At 44.2% G+C, this 17935-nt stretch overlaps 1 pseudogene; it reads left to right on the forward strand.

The window, feature by feature from the left end:
* Window positions 1–10574: 10574 nt before the first annotated feature.
* Window positions 10575–11507, forward strand: LOC115274493 (annotated as a pseudogene).
* The last annotated feature ends 6428 nt before the right edge of the window (window positions 11508–17935 follow it).

A 17935-nucleotide genomic window follows, 5' to 3' on the forward strand; every position in this document is an offset into this window, starting at 1 on the left:
GAGGAATAGGGAGTTAAACATAGTTCATGGGCACAGAATTTCAATTTGGGAAGATGGAAAAGTTCTGGAGATGGATGGTGGTGATGGCTGTAAAATAATGTGAATGTACTTAATACCACAGAACTGTAGGGTTTTAAATGTTTAAAATGGTAGAGGTGCCTGGCTGGCTCAGTAGTGGATTGATCTTGGGGTAGTGTGTTTGAGACTCATGTTGGGGGTAGAGATTACTTAAAAATAAAATCTTAAAATTAAAAAAAAATGTTTATTTATTTTGAGAGAGAGAGAGGGAGAGGGAAAGAGAGTGTACATGAGTGGAGGCAGAGAAGGAGAGAGAGAATCCCAAGCAGGCTCTGTGCTGAGGGGTTTGAACTCAAACTGTGGTATCATGACCTGAGCTGAAATCAGGTCAAGATCAAGAGTCAGATGCTTAACTGACTGAGCTACCCAGGTGCTCCCCCCACAAAAAGCCCAGACAGATTGGTGGATAGCTGGATACATGTGCTGCACCCACCTGTGGAGATGAATTAAGGCTATTTTGGTTCTGGGAGAAGTAACAGGACATGGGACCTTCCACTCCCTGTGTGGAGGGGCACAGGGCTGGGCTAAAGCCTGCTGCCTGGAGAGCCCCAAAAATGGAAGAGCTCTTCGCAGTGGAGAGCTTTCCATCTGATACCCGGAACCTTCACAGCAGGCCTGGTGATGGGGTGGTGTTGGATAAAGCAGTGTCAGGGGCCTGTATATTAATGGCCTAGCTTCCTAGGCTGGCCAGAGGTAAAAGTGTGTGGGCAAATCCTGCAGCCTGGCCACATGAGTCCACTGAGCTGGACATGCCTTGGAGACAGATGAGAAATACACCAGGGATCCCTATGTCCTTCAACATCAAGTGTATCCTTAAACTGGTATAAGCAATCACTTGCCCCCAGTTACATCCATGTGGTGAGTGTCTCATTCCTGCTCACCCAGGAGTGAATGAGGGGTCTCGGTCTCTCCGAGATGGCTACCTGCAGATCCCCCCATGTGCCTGGCCCCGTGCTGCCTGTGAGCTCCCCAAAGCTGATGGATGACCCCCACCCCATTTTTTTCAGAAGGCAAAATCCGCGGGGATAAGGTGGGCCCCAGAAAGTCATTTCCCCTGGAAAGAGTTCAAGGAGATTGGAGGCTGACTATGGTGATGAACTGATCTATAATTGTGACAGGCTGATATTGTTTCTCCGTGCCGAGACAGACTTCAAGCGCCAAAGAGCTCGGGAAACAATGTCTTTAAAAAAGATGAAGCACAGATAATGGTTTTATTTTGTCTGAACCAAATAGGAAATCACATCCCAAACCCTTTCAATCACGCTGCGATGTCATTACCCCACTCCATCAACACTGCTCATAACCCCTGACGGTGACAAGAAGACCTCCACGATGGCATTTATTTCAGGGAAATGGATGTATTAGCCATTTGCGTGACCTCGGAAAGGCAACATTTGCAAGCTGAGTAGCATCCCTGGAAGCCATCTCTCTTGGTGGGAGTGAAGTAGAAACGTTGCTTCGGGAATTAGATCTCCTCTTGAAAATAGCTGTATGAGAGAAAATGCCACCCCCTCTCCTCTGTCTCACATTCTCTTCTCCATCCCAGTTGGCCTGGTCTCACGTGGTCCACGATAAATGCTGTTCTCTATAATCAGCAATGAAAGAAATGGGGGACTGTGTGCTCCACTCTGAAATGTCACAGGTATGTGACCTTTGTTAGGTACCTGATGCCTGGCTGTCCTGATCTCATCCTGCCCCTGCCCTGCATCACCTGAGGTTGAGAAACCCCCTAGGAACTATAGACACTCAAATAAATGATGACTATATTATACAGGCATCATATATATATTATATGTGTACATACATGTATTATGTATAATTCTTTTTATGTAAACATATGTATACATACAAACAGGTAGAGAAGTGTAGCTATAGATATGATTTAAGCCTGAAAAATCTTACAAGGTAGGTAATAGTTCTATTTTATGGAAGAAGCACTTTCAAATTTTATGACTTCACACTATTTGCCCCAAACCACCCTAAACTGAGCTTCCAACTCAGATGGCCCAGGTGCAATGGTCATGTGCTGTTTTTATTTGCCCAGTATCTGTCCCTTTCTTCTGGTGATGACATCACAGTTAGCTTTTTTGTGGGGAACAAGTTTTCTCCCAGGTTGTGCACCCTTCTAGGAAAAGTCAAAGGGCCATGCTCTTTTCTGTCCAAAGGGGAAGCCGGTGATCAAAGTCAGGTTAAGTAGACTCTCTCTCCGATGACTCTGAATCCTGAAAGGATAAGATGCATTAGGATGGTGGGGGTTGATTCATCCCCATGGTTGTTGCCTAGAGCGACTGTCCCGTTTATTCCTGTGCTCCCAATCCTCATGACCACTTTGAGCCATGTCCTTTCTGAGGGTTTCTCTTTGAGGCTGTCCCTCCATGCTCTGAGCTTCCCCCATATCATCTTAACAAATCGCCTTTTGTGCAGGTAGGTGTGGTGGATCCCCTCTCTAGGCCCCGGAGCTGCTTCTCCTGCTGCTACCGTGCTGGACACTGATGGTCATCCTAGCCCTCCGCCACCCACAGCTTCCTTGCCCAAGTTTAGACCCTCTTCCAGGAGATAATCTGCTGGGGTACAAAGGCCCAATGCCCTTACCTCATTCAGGAGAAGCCCAAAGGGCATTTCAGCTTCAGAGTTCCCCTTAGGATCGACTGTTCACCTTCTTTTTCCTGCTTCCTTTACTCACTCTACACCTTGTGGCTCCTGTGAACCCTGCTGGGAGCCACATTGGCCTTGCTGGATGACACAGTCACAGCGAAACTGTGCTCCTGCTACAAGACGAAACTGGTATCTCCTTCTACTACTGCTGCTCATGTTGAAAATAAGCCTGTTGTCATTAAGTAGGCCTTACAGCATTCCATATCAGACCGATATTCCCCATACAGTTACTCCATAAGAAAAACATTTTCCTGTCCCTGCATAAGAGATTTTAGATCAAAGCACTATAGATGTTTGACAAAAGGCTCTTCTAATGAGCCCTGCAGACCCAAAACATAGACTTGAAGGGGTTAAAAACACAAGAGTTGCATTTAAGTCTGTCCCGGAGAAAAGGAGCCTAAATTCAAGATAAAAAATAGAAGACAAGGTCAGAACATGGTCCCTTCCCAAGGTGCACATTCTACAAGTATCCTCCCTTATACTGATTTCAGTTCTGAGGATGGATAAAAAACTAGAAACCCAGGTGCAAGACCAACACACACAGGCCGCCATTGTGCTTACATCAAAGAAACGGCTTTCTCAAGCAACTTGTTAACAAGCATTCTTTCTCTTGTAGTTAATGAACCAATCAAAAAACTCCTAGCCTATCTATATACAACTTAACCTATGTTTTAATTTTAGCTTTACCAACTTAAATAATATGTATGTTATCTCATTTTTTACTAAAAACATCCTGTTATTCTCTTGGTTATAAGATTTACTCAACCTCATTGTAAGTACATTACATGACTTGGTTATAACTTGTTAATTAAAAACAAAGTCACAGGGGTGCTTGAGTGGCTCTGTCGGTTAAGCATCCGGCTTCGGCTCAGGTCATGATCTCACGGTTCATGGGTTCGAGCCCCACGTCGGGCTCTGTGCTGACAGCTAGCTCAGAGCCTGGAGCCTGCTTCAGATTCTGTGTCTCCCTCTTTCTCTGACCCTCCCCTGCTCGCACTGTCTCTCTCTGTCTCTCAAAAATAAATTTAAAAAAACCTTTAAAAAGTCGTAAATATTGGCAAAAAACCAGCCCATACAAAATAAGATAAGTTTGTTACTCTTTTAATCTGGAGACTGATGCCAAGGATGAAGGGGGTAGTTCTACAAAAATACTTCTATAAAACTTGTTTCTCTACACTTTTGATGATCAAAGCATCTTATCACAAAGAATCAGCCACTGTAAAAAACTTCATTTTCTGGTGTCATGTTATTGCTTCACCAATAAAAAAGGACACCAAAGCAGACAGAGCAGAGATGCCTGCCTGGTGATCAGAAAGAAACTTGTGACTCTCTCCTCACTCTCTAGTGCTGACATCATCCATCCTACAGGGAGCCCTGGACCTGCTGGAGCTGGACTCTGGCAGAACCCCACCTTGTACTCCTGCTGTTGGCAGATTTCTTTTTCTTCTTTTTTTTTTTTTTTGATTTTTAAAAGTGTTTAGTTTTGAAAGAGAGAGAGATAGAGTGCAGGCAAGGGAGGGGCAAAGAGAGAGGGAGACACAGAATCTGAAGCAGGCTCCAGGCTCTGAGCTGTCAGTACAGAGCCTGACGTGGGGCTCCAACCCATCAACCGCAAGATCATGACTTGAGCTGAAGTTCGACACTTAACCGACTGAGCCATCCAGGCACCACCAGTATTTGCAGATTTCCATCAGAGTCCAGGGACCATGACCTGACAGATCTGACTAAACTTATAAGACTTGCACCAAAGACCCCATGTGGATTCCGCCTGCTCTGTGCACCCTGTATGTGCTTGCTGGGTACCCAAGCACTGAGTGACTGAAACAACAGAGATTTGTTTTCTCACAGTTCTAAAGGCTAAAAGTCTGAGATCAAAATGCTGGCAGGGTTGGTTTCTCCTGAGGCCTCTCTCGTTGGCTTGTAGATGGTCCTCTTCTCCCTGTGTCTTCAGGTCTTCCCTCCTTGTGCATCTGCCTCCCATTTCCTTGTCTGATAAGGACACCAGTCGTTGGATTAGGGCCCACCTTAATGGGTCATGTAATTACCTCTTTTCAATTTTTTTTAATGTTTGTTTAATTTTGAGAGAGAGAGAGAGAGAGAGAGCGCGTGCGCGAGTGTGAGCGCACATGTGAGCCGGTGGGGGAGGGGCAGAGGGAGAGGGAGACAGAGAACCCTCAGCAGGCTCTGTGCTGTCAGTGCAAAGCCCAAAGCCCCATGTGGGGCTCAAACCAATGAACCGATGAACCGTGAGATCACGACCTGAGCCCAAGTCGGACACTCAACCAACTGAGCCACCCTAACATAATTACCTCTTTTAAGGCCCTGTCTCCAAATACAGTCGCTTTCTGTGGTACGGGGGTTAGGACCTTAATATATGAGTCCGAAGAGACACAAGTGAGCCCTCAATAGCCTCCAAAGCCTGATTTCCTTCCACAAGTCTCTGAGGGTTAGAATTACATGGTTTGCTAGCTAGCCTGTGAGCAAGGCAGTCTGAATGCTTGCGTCTCTCAGAACTTTTTTGCCTTTCATTGGCAAATTGGATCCTACTGCAATCTGTACCTCCAAAAGGTAATGAATAATATCAGTGACAGTAAGGATATATCAAATTGAAAGTGGAATTAAGATGTACTGATTTTAAGTGTAGAAGAACTACTGCTGCTTCCCTTTAAACGCAGCCAAGCTATCAGATCAGTGGGGGAAGATGGATGGGTCAGTGGGGCCAGGAGGACCAGAAGTCTTGTTAAAATAAATCAAGTTGGAGCCCCTTTGTGATTATTATTACTCTGAAAAAGAAAACTATGAAAGAATTTATTTTATAATTTTGGTACGAGGAATGCTTTCTAGAAAGTCACAATACCCAGAAGCAACTTGTTAAAAGGGATACACGCAACTACATTAGAAAAATCACCATTGGGGATGCCTGGGTGGCTCAGTTGGTTGAACTCGGACTTTGGCTCAGGTCACGATCTCACGTTTCGGTTCGTGGTGTCAAGTCCCGTGTTGGGCTCTATGCTGACAGCACCGAGCCTGGAACCTGCTTCAGATTCTGTGTCTCCCTCTCTCTCTTCCCCTTCCCAGCTTCTCTCTCTCTCTCAAAAATAAATGAACATTAACAAAAAATTTTAAACATAAAGAAAAATCACCGTTGAAATCCTGAGTGAAGTGCTACTGAATACGAATGGAGTCTGGGGGGCGCCTCCAGCCCCTGAGCATCCCCCCCCCCCGCCCCGCCACCCCCGCCACCCCGTCCCTAGGGCTGAACATCCATTATCTACAAATGAGGAAGTGCTTGACAGCACAGAGGACACTGCATTCTCACTTCCAGGAGGGTGTTTGTTGGCAGTGCTGCCAGCCTATGCCCGCAGATGCTGCATCAATACCCCATTCTTTCCTTTTTTTAATTAAAGCAATTTTTTAAATGTTTATTCAGTTTTTGAAAGAAAGAAACAGAATGCAAGGGGAGGAGGGTCAGAGAGAGAGGGAGACACAGAATCTGAAGCAGGCTCCAGGGTCTGAGCTGTCGGCACAGAGCCCAACAAGGGACTGGAACTCACAAACCACAAGATCACGACCTCAGCCGAAGTTGGATGAGCCACCCAGATGCCCCCATCAATACCCCATTCTGTCTTCAGTGGGGAAAAATGAGTCTTAGGCTGTGGAGACTGACTATGTGTCTCAGTCAAGGCCTTGCTGATGGATGCATGTGCATTGTGGCCCCTGCGGGCCCTGTTGTCACCCAGCACCTGCTACGGCTAAACCAAAGGGGAAGTCAGAGGGGTCTGATGAGAATATGGGACGCGTCTCTTTGACAGCAACCAGCTCACCCAACCTTTGCCTGTGGAACAAAGGAAAAAAGGCTTACTTCTCTTTAAAATAAAAAGAAAAAAATTTTAAAAATCTGCATGGGAACAAAAGCAAAACAAAGCAAGCTGAAACTGTAGGGAAAACATGCGTAAATAATATTACTGAAAACACTAATTTCCCCAATTTCTAAAGAATTTCTATAGAGTAACAAGAAAATAATCCAATTTACTGGGCAAATGCTGGAAACAGTCCAGAGATAAGGAAATACTAAGTTCTTAGACATTTGAAAAACTACTGAATGGCACTAAAAATAAGAGAAAGTCTTATTAAGTCCAATTAAGACACCTGGAGAAGGTGTATTTTATTTTATTTTTTAAGTTTATTTACTTATTTTGAGAGAGAGAGTGAGAGATAAAGAGCTGGGGAGGGGCAGAGAGAAAGAGAGAGAGAGAGCGAACGAGAAAATGAGAAAGAATCCCGAGCGGGCTCCATGCTGTGAGACCAGAGCCCGGTGTGGAGCTCCATCCCATGAACTGTGAGATCATGACCTGAGACAAAATCAAGAGTTGGACACTTAACTGGCTGAGCCACTGAGGCGTCCCGGATGCTGTACTTTTGCTATCAAAATGGTAAAGGACAAAAAAATTAATAAAAAAATGTAAGCACACTCAGGACTCTTGAGGGTATGAGGAAATAGTCATGCTTATATGTCAGTGCAGGGATTAATTGTTGTTTTGTCAGTGATGACGATCAGGAATATTCAAGAAAATAGAAATGCATACAACCTGTGACCCATCCCCAAGAGTATGAAATTGAACGTTCACAGAGATCTCTAGTTTAACAGTGATAGAGCAGAAGACCTGGCAATTCTGGGTCGGAAATGAATTGTTGTGCCCCAATATGCACTCTTCGCTCCTTGGTTAATAGATCCCAAAGATTTCCGATCCTTCCTTCCAGCTAGATGGGGCTTTGGGACTGGGTTTTGGAAAATGGATATAACTGAAGGGATTCTGTGAGTGGGGAAGTGTCCTTCTTGAGGGGGGACACGTAAATCTTTCCTCTTGCTAGGATGCAGAAGTGAAGGCGGGAAACTCAGCAGCTACCTTCAGACATAAGGAGAATGATCTTCAGTATTGGAGACTGTAGCTAACAGTACCAACCCTGAGACATCTAATTCTGCTCAGTTTTTGTCATGATATGAATGTGTATCTTGGTTAGATTAAGTCATTATTTTAGATACTTTAAAAAGGATTTTGGTAAAATGAATCACAGTACATATACAATATTGAGTCAAATCTACTAATGTACACTCAGAAGTAGATGCAAGCATAGATAGATGAAATGTTTGATAACATATATATTTTATGTGAAAAAAGCAAGGTGCAAAAAGGTGTTCTGGTGTGTTGCTATTTCAATAAAAAGTATTTTATTTTATTTTATTTTATTTTTTTGAGACAGAGAGACAGCATGAGCAGGGGAGGGTCAGAAAGAGAGGGAGAAACAGAATCTGAGGACAGGCTCCAGGCTCTGAGCTAGTTGTCAGCACAGAGCCCGATGCGGGCCTTGAACCCACGGACTGTGAGATCATGACCTGAGCTGAAGCTGGACGCTTAACCGACTGAGCCACCCAGGTGCCCCTATTTCAATAAAAAATAAAATGATCTGGATTGTATGTATGAATAGAATATCTCTTTCTGAAAGGGCACAAGACACCAGTGACCATAGTTGCCTCTGAGCAATGGAACCAGGGGAGAGGGAAAGGAATGGAAGAGACTTCTATCTCTGTGATCTTTTGTATATTTTGAATTCATCTTTTGTGCAGGTATTATCTATTTAAGACAAGTAATAAAGTTTAGAAAAATGGAATGATGCAGCTGGGGTTGTCTGCTGCGTTCCTCTGGGGCTAAGGCAGAAAAATGGAAATGGCTGGGGCAGCGGGGTGGGGGGCGTGGACAGGCGGGACAGGAGGAATGCATGGGAGGATACACACATCACGGTCTAATTGCTGACAACACAGCATTAGAACCAGCAGATGGGGCAGACAGATGCAAATGAATAAAGCATTAGCAGGGAGATCCACAGAGAAGCAACAGGCCAGGGAGGAATTTGTGGGACAAATCTGAACAGACCAGGCTCGGACTATGAGTGTTTTCTGCCCACATCAAAGAAATCAGCAATTGTTACTTCTAGAGAATAGCGATGTTCGGCTCTGTGCCTGTGGAGGGCAGAGCAGGAAAGTGATTGAATTATCCATCACTCCCCTGAGTGTGACAATTTGTTTACTGCAACGAAACATTTTTTTCCCCCTTCCTCCAGCTTAGAGTGTTTTTGATAGATATGCTCTTGAAAGTAGACACTGGAGGGATGTTTCATTTTTTGGGTACTGAAAACACACCTGAACAAAGTGGTTAGAGGTAGGTTGTTGAGGGTTTTAAAGACGCCAGAATGAAGTGAGGATTCTTAACCTTTATAGTCCCCTGCAGGACCACTGCAGGAAGACACAGGACTCTTGTCTTTAACAAGTGTGCCAGGGAAATTAGCACGAGTGCTGCTTGAGATATAGACAACTAAGCAAAATTGGACAGCACGGGTAAAAGTAACTTCGGTCAGGATCATTAGTATAAACTGCCTAATTAGTATGCAGCCAAGTAGCTCTCATGAATATTAGATGTTTACGATTGATTTTAAGTCTTTTCTGAAGACAGCAATGAATTCTATGAACATGTCTGCTCAGTTTCAAAAATCTGTGTCAGTCACCCAGTGAAAAGACTTGAAAGAAAACACAACAGCCAGCAATGCCAAGTTCTGGTGACAGTATGGCACACCTAGAAGTGTTATACATGCTGGTGGGAGGCAAAGTGAAACAAGCACTCTGGAGAACTGGGTTTCTACCCTAAAGAAACGAAAACTTAGATTCACACAAAACTCTGTATGTGGATGTTGATAGTGGCTTATTCATAATTGTTAGAAACTGGAAACAACCCAAATGTCCTTTAACTGATAAATGGATATACAGATTGTGGTATAATTACGTACTGCTTGGAATAAAAAGGAAGGAACTATTGATACACATAGCTACATGGCTAAACTCAAATGTATTTACTGAGTGAAAGAAGGCATACTCAAAAGACCATATACTGTATGATCCCATTTATAGGACAGTCTAGAAAAGACAAACTGTAAAGGCCAAAAGACAGATTAGTGGTTTCCAGGGGATAGAGAAGATGGAGGGAGGGACACAGGGGAATTTAGGGGGAATGGTCATGATAGTTCTATATTTTGATTGTATTGATGGCCACACATCTGTATGCATTTGTCAAAACTCATAGAGCTGCCTATTAAAAATGGTGATTAATACTGTATGAAATGTATGTATGAAAATGATACCTTGGGGTACCTCGGGGTACATGGGTGGCATAGTTAGTTAAGCGTCTGACTCTTGATCTTAGCTCAGGTCTTGATTTCAGAGTGATGAGTTCAAGCTCCACATTGGGCTACACACTGGGCGTACTTAAAACAAAAACAAAAACAAAAACAAAAACAAAAAACAACCCTCTCTTCAAAACAGAAAATGCTAACTCAATAAATAGGACTTTAAAATAAAAAGTCTGGGATGTCTGGGTAGCTCGGTCAGTTGAGTGTCTGACTGTTGGTTTTGGCTCAAGTCAGGATCCCAGGGCCATGGATTTAAGCCCGTGTTGGGCTCTGAGCCTGTTTGGAATTCTCTCTCTCCCTCTCTCTCTGCTTCTCCCCCTGTTTGTGCTCTCTTCTCTTTCTTTCTGTCTATCTCAAACTAAACAAATAAACTTTAAAAATAAAATAAAAAGTCTGTAGCTTAAGGGAGGTTTCTAGGATGGTGGAAATGTTCTGAATCTCATCTGTGTGGTTTTTACATGGCTGTCAATATATGAAAAAATTCACTGAGCTGTACACTGATGATTTGTATGCTCACTGGATACCATTGAATGTATTTTATATCTTATTTTAAAAATAAATGAAGAAGACACGTTCATCAGATCACTCCTTCCTGCCTATGGATGCCACCGAGTAAGCATTTGTTAAAGACCCCTCCCACTGCCCTCAAGTCTAAGTCAGAGTCTCCCAAAGAGCCCAGACAGCTGCGGAAGCTCTTCATCAGAGGTCTGAGCTTTGAAACAACCGATGAGAGTCTGAGGAGCCATGTTGAGCAATGGAGAATGAAAGGTCCCAACACTAAGGGATCCAGAGGTTTTGGGTTTGTCACATTAGCCACTGAGGAGGAGTTGGACCCAGCCACGAATGCAAGGCCACTCAGGGTGGGTGGAAGAGCTGTGGAACCAGCGAGGGCTGCCTCAAGAGAAGAGTCTCAAAGACCCGGTGGCCATGTAACTGTGAAAAAGATTTTTGTGGATGGCGTTGAAGAAGACCCTGAAGGATATCATCCACGAGATTATTTAGAACAGTATGGGAAAGTTGAAGTGATTGAAATCATGACTGATGGAGGTGGTGGCAAAAAGAGCAGCTTTGCTTTTGTAACATTTGATGACCATGACTCTGTGGACAAGATTGCCATTCAAAACTACCATACATGGCCACAGCTGTGAAGTAAGGAGAGCCCTATCTAAGCAGGGGATGGCCAGTGCTTCCTCCAGCCAAAGAGGTCAAAGTGGCTCCGGAAATGTTAGTGGTGCTCACAGGGGAAACTTCACTGGAGGAGACAGCTTAGGTGACTGTCGAGGTTGTGGTGGACATGGTGACAGCAGGGATGGCTGTAATGGATTTGGTAATGATGGAAGCAATTTTGGAGGTGCCGGAAACTATAATGATTTTGACAAATGCAACAATCAACCTTCAAATTTTGGGGCCCATTAAAGGAGAATGATTTGGAGGCAGGAGCCGTGGCCTCCATGGCGGTGGAAGCCAATACTTCACCAAACCATGAAACCAAGGTGGGCGGTTCCAGTAGCTACGGCAGTGGCAGAAGGCTTTAATTACTGCCAGGAGACAAAGCCTAGCAGGAGAGGAGAGCCAGAGACGTGACAGGGAAGCTGTAGGTCACCACAGATTGGTGAGCTCAGCCAGGCACAGTGGTGCAGGCCCAGCTGCTACAAAGAGGACATGTTTTAGAAAATACTCATGTGTGTGGACAATAACTCAAGGACAGTATTTGTGACTCATTGTGTAACAGGTTATTTTAGTTTTTGTTCTGTTGGAAGTGTAAAGCATTCCAACAAAGCGTTTTAATGTAGATTTTCTTTTGGCACCCATGCTGTTAATTGCTAAATGTAATAGTCTGATCATGATGCTGAAGAAATACATCTCTTTTTTTATAAAAAAAAAAATACATGAAGAAGTCAAAAAAGTCTGGCATACCTAGTATTTATGAGAAAGAGAGAGAGAGAGAGAGAGAGAGAGAGAGAGAGAGAGAGAGAGAGAGATGGGATGTCAGGAAAGAGGGTTAAATGACTCGCTCCAGCTCCTTGGTATTGATGTTAGACCCTGAGTGTGATGTTTGATAATGGCAGGCAAGAAGGCTCTAGATCCCCCAATGTCACAATGTTACAGTCCTGCTGAAGGTAGACTCTTTGTTGCAGTGTGTGTTTGTGTTTTTTTTTCTTCTGTTTTTTATTCAGTTCTACTTCTGATGGCATTTTTTCCATTTCTAGCACTTTTTCCAATATATCCTCTGCTGGGGAGTGAAAAGAGAAGACCTAGCTCTGAGAACACAGACATTTCGGTTAGAAGCCATATGACCATGAGCAAATTTCTCCATACTTTTTTCATCTGGCAGAGTTTTCCTCAATCAATCACACATTTATAAAGAAGTCTTGGCGTCTCAGGGATCTTTCTGAACATTAATCTTTCAGCAACGGGTTTGAAACACCCTATTTTGTACTAATATTCCTTTTAGAGGGTTTGAATGGTTTCTGGAGCATACTTTCTGGAGCAGTAACAGAGAATCATAAAAACTCCATGGGCTCATTATCATGTCATTTGCACGAGGCCAATTGATCTGTGTGATATCAGTTCTGTTAATCCTTCCCTGGAGGGCAGTGGGGCGGAGTCCCACTTACTGTTTTTTAATACAGAACAAAAACTGCTACAGTTCCCAAGCATCCCGCCTTTATTCCTAGAAATACAGAAAAGTTCAAGTGTGTGTCTACCCCCACTGGTAATGGATCACAGCCACATGGGAGCATGGTGGGCTCCTCCTAATGTGGATGGCGAGAATACATCATCCTCTGAGGTCAGGGAGAAAGGAAATTTAAGCACACTCTTGAATATTTTGGGGTACCAGTTTTGTTGGTTTGGTTTCTTGTATTTTGGGTAGACCTATAGAATTTATTTTCAGGTTATTAGTCACTCAGAGCTTTTTGGACCCTTTGCTGCTGGGTGCTCATTGTTGCACATCTTCAACCTGCTGCCATCAAGCCCTGGACATACCCCAGAACTATGAAATGCAATATTGGCCCCGTAATTGTCTGTCATGAGTCTTGGGGGCTGCTTTGCTGTGGCTGAATACTCCAGAATCCATCTGTCAGCCTTGAAATGCTTCCCTTTTCTGATTCAGGCATGCAATGAAGCAAGTCACGGGGAGCTGTGCCTTCAGCAATCCTACCAAGGTTTAAATAGGTGTGGTGCAGAGCGGGGTTCAGAGTATGAAGGTTCAACCAGGTGAATCTGATGAACTAAGTACTTTATTTCTAGGCTTAGTTTTGCCCAGTAGCACTTGTCTCCTTACGTAAAGAGAGTGCAAATTACTATCCCATCATCTTCTGTACTGTATTGAATTATCAATGTAATTGTAATCAGCACTTCTGGAAAGTGCTGATGCCCTATTTTGTACTTGTTTGTGTTAATCAATGGTAATTACAAAGCAAGCGCAGGGGTTAACAAATTATAATGGGTTTAATTAAGCTTGACAGTAACAAATGGCATAACCTTTATGTTCTGACCTGGTTAGAGGAACAAAAAAGGACAAAATGGGCCAAAGAATCATCACACAGAAATTCATATTTATATACCAGTTATTACAGAAACAGAGTCGTGTAATGAGTGTATCGTTTTTTTTTTTTACCAATTATCAACTCCAACATTTACTAATCTGGTAATACTGGAAGTACAGAGAACTCTAAGACCTGTTTTCTAGCCTTACTAGATTGATAATTCAGGGGCTCCTTGGTGGCTCAGTTGGTCTGGTCATGATGTCACTGTTCTTGAGTTTGAGCCCTGCGTCAGGCTCTGTGCTCTCAGCTTAGAGCCTGGAGCCTGCTTCAGATATGTGTCTCCCTCTCTCTCTCTCTCTGCCCCTCCCCTGCTTGCACTCTGTCTATCGCTCTCTCTCTCTGAAAAATAAACATTAAACAAAAAGGTTGATAATCTGATTGGAAGTGAGACCCAGAAAACCAAGGTTTAAAATTCTCCAACGAGTAGCAAATGAGTGCTGCCCATCACTGTGCAAAGCACTTGGTAGAGGGGTTGATTATTGTAAGGGGGCTAAGGGGGCGCAGGCGCACGGGGGTGTGGTATTCCGGAGGATGAACTGGAGGCAGGAGAGAAGGAGAGGAGGTGGCATTCGGGCTGGATGGACAGCTGAATCCAAGGGTGGCAGTGAGAATGCCGACAATGTGTTCTGAGAGCCTTTATTCTCCCGTGAACCTGCTTCGTTGATGGAAGTTCCACTGAGATGGGTGAGGAAAGTGGTGCGTAGTCACGTCGGTGGTCTGAGCCTGCCTGCCTGTCTGCTCCTTTACAATGTAAGAAGTGACCTCGAAGACTCTTTGGGCTCCAGGCAAAGCCCTTGATTATGGCCCTGTTTTCCAGCTGTTTGTTATGTTACTCCTATTTCTATATGATTAAAAGTCTCCTGAATTGCCATATCCATCGAATAGACTTTCTTGTTATATAAGATAGGCTGTATTTGAACACAAGCAATAACATCCACATATCCTAAACCAAAGGGCTGAAGCAACAAATTGGGTTATTGCCCGTGAGATTTATCAGGGATAGAAAAAAAAAAAACCACTTCTCTACTCTCTTAAGTTTCTATCTGGGGTGTGTGAATTAAATGGAAGGAAGAAAAATTAACAGGAGAAAGGCCTTATTTTGTCTGCATCTGGGAGAGATCACAGGAAAGAAATGAAAGTCCCCCAAAGTGCTGGGAGCTTACAGATCCTTTTGACAAAGGGTGATAAAATGCAGAGAAGTGACTGGACAAAGGAAATGGATTTGGGCTTCCAGGGGCAGTAAATTGTGGGAAAGTAAATATAGGAGGGAAACTAATGGAAGGTGAGGGTTTTGTTTTGTTTTATTTATTTATTTCTTTTTTAGTAAGGTTTGCTGACTCTCTCCAGAAGTGAGGACTGCTCTTCACATGGTATGGGAGAGAAGAGAAGAAACACCTTCACAAAAGGAAATTTATGTCCTGCTTTTAGGCAGATGGGGGAGGGCAAAGAGCTTTTTCTGTGTTTGCTTCTTCTTAATTGCCCTCAGCTTAAAATAATTCTATGTCAAAGTGACATAGTTTGAGATGGCATATTCTGATCCTTTCAGTCAACAAGTGGTTCTGCTTGTCTGGATGGGTTCTGTCACTCTGGGCTGCCCTTACTCATACATCTGGGATCAGCCAATAAGTTGGCTGGGGTTGGCTGGTGCCAGGGAACCCCATTCCCAGGTCTGGTGGTTGGCTGGCTGTTGGCTGTGGCACTGAGTTTAACTAGGTCATGCCAGCCTTAAGCAGGCTAGCCTGGGCTTGCTCACATGACTGCATCAGGCCCCCTGCCCTCTCTCTAATGAGTGGAAGCATGCTACAGCTTTTGAAATCATGTTTGAAAGTAACAAAGTTAATTCTGCAGTGTTCTATGAGTCAGAGCAAGGTACAAGGGCAGCTATACTTGAGAGGCAGAGAAAAAAAACTCTACCCCTGAATGTAGCTGCAACCTGACATTGCAAGGTACAAGAACAGGAGGGAAAGCATTTATAACTATCTTTAAATCTGTTACATTGTTTTAGATAAAGAGGCTTTCTCACTGTTCCCTGAGCAAGACCCCCATCTTCCCAACTCTGAACATTTGTCCAAGGTATTTCCTCTGGCTTAGAAATCAGCTCTTCACCCATCTTGAAGTTCAAATCCCATCCCTTTGCAAGGTCCATCTCCAAAACTAATTTATCCACAAAATGTCTCCCCACCCCTTCAACTAAATGTGGTTTCTCACTCTGAAGACTTGAAATGTTGCCGTAGACTCTACAAAATCTGTCATTTATGAACTATTTGTAAGCATAGGTACAGTTATATGCAATTGAAACAATCTTTCATCTTGGTATATAAAATGATTATATTTAGGGTGATAGTTTCCATTAAATTGAATCTTCTGTGATTTCTTCATTCACTTCTGCTATAAAAGAAAGCTGGGATTCATAGTTACCTGCCTATAGCTTTGTAGCAAAATTTCTATATTTGACTTGTGTGATTATCTTTATTGTTACTTTGCAGCTCAGGTTTCATAATCAGGCTCAAAGCACACTTTTTTTCAAATTATCTTTGTTTTAGTGTTTAGTATTTTAGACGACCCTAAATTTACCTTTAAATTTTATGACTCAGAAAATGCAAATGGTTCTGGGTTTGGACTTGATATCTGTAATTTCTATCTCTGATAATATCAGGAACTGTTTGAAAACCGGAATACTTATTTTTGTTTACTGGCTCACTGTTTAGCTCCTGAATTCAACTTAAGTCCTATGGTGTAAGACAACCCCAAGAGGAGATATTAAGTGTACTGTGTGATGGAATGCTTGAGGTGGGTACTTTTAGCACATAGGAAAACAGATGGGCTTCTGAGATGTCGGTTGTTTCCTATGTTCCAATTTAAGTGTGCCAGTCTGCTGTTTATCAAGGTTTTTTAAAAGTCATGTTTGTGAGAGAGTAAATCAATTTTATTTCTTAAAGCCTAGGGGAAGAGATACATCGCTGTATATATAGCTGATAGGGATATTGTATTTTTTTTCCCCTGATGATGGTATTTCAAGATGATTCAAATATTTTGAGGTGGAGTGAACATTCTATGCTAGTGCTATCTCACTTTGAAATGAAGTCGCTAAGAGTCAGGGAGTTTCAATCACTCACAAGTATTTGGCACTACAGAGATTGCTAAACATCAGGAAAAAAAAAAGAATAAATGAAGATCCGAATAAACTACATCAAAACAAACAAATACCTTTCTCCCCACCTCCCCAGTGTCCCTCACAGAGTTGAAGCCTCACTGTCCAAACCTCTATGCCAGGTGTGTGGGGTCTAATGTGTCTGGGATGCTCTGTTTTGTATCAAACGGCAGGGTCAAAGAAGGTCAGGGGGCTTATAGGCGTGTGTAGGCTGTTGAAAAGTTAACGAACTAAACAATGAATTGAACCTCACAACCAACCAGCCAACCAACCAATAAAACCCCAGGCACAGAAAAATCGCTTTAGAAGTAAGCTACAACTCCTCCTACAGAGTTTAATTCGTCGTCTTTAAGGATTGATCGGGCGTTGCCGGGCGTGGGCCAGCCCGGTGTTCCATGTGCCCAGACCCGGGAGCGTGGTCGCCAGCATTGGTGGCGGTGACTCGCACGCGTGTGGGTCTGCAGGCTCCCGGCCCACCCCCGAGAAAAGGGCGCGCGCTGTTTGGCCCCGCGCAGCTCCCTTAAACGGCGGACTCCGCCCCTGTCTGGGGCTGGGAGGGTGGGGCGCCAGCTCCCTGGCCGCGCCTCCAACCGGCCCGCCGCTACGGCGCATGTTCCGCGCGGCCCGGTCCAGCTTCCGGCGCTCCTTGTTTTCCTGCAGCCAGCCAGCAGTGGTGAAATCCGCACCCAGCTCTGCTCCAGCAAGCGGGAAAAACCCTGGGTTTCCAGGGCTCTGGAAAACAAATGGGATGCGGATTCCGGGCTAGTCACGGGGCTCTAGGGAAGCTGAAGAAGTAATGATTCCTTGTCTCTGAGTGGGTCACGTTTGCTGACATCATCTCACTGAATGCACTAATGCACTCCATGGAGTTGTTTCTGATTTGTTGTAAGGCCAAAGCCCCAGAGGTGTCTAGCACTGCGGACTGGAGAACGCTCAAAGCTAGCCTAGGAGCTGGGGCTCAAATCCGGCAGCCCAGTGTCCACGCCCTGTGACCTCTGTTACAGCTCAGCTTTCTGCTCTGTTAGGAGCAGCCCTTCCTGCCTGGCCCTGATCCCTCCCTAGAAGCCAAGGCCACTGCCCTAGGGCTCTCAAACCCTGGGGGTGTGACATACCCGCAGGGAGAGAGAGGGGTGAGGGCAGAGCTTCCCTTCTTGGCCCTAGGCGGACTCCAGAGCCCGGTGGATCTGGAGGATGGCATACAATGGGCGTGCCAGCTCTCTCCCTTCTCCCTTCAGCTGCAGGAAAGGGAAGGAGGGGTGCG

This window comes from Suricata suricatta, chromosome 12 (genome assembly GCF_006229205.1).
Source record: "Suricata suricatta isolate VVHF042 chromosome 12, meerkat_22Aug2017_6uvM2_HiC, whole genome shotgun sequence".
NCBI lineage: Eukaryota > Metazoa > Chordata > Mammalia > Carnivora > Herpestidae > Suricata > Suricata suricatta.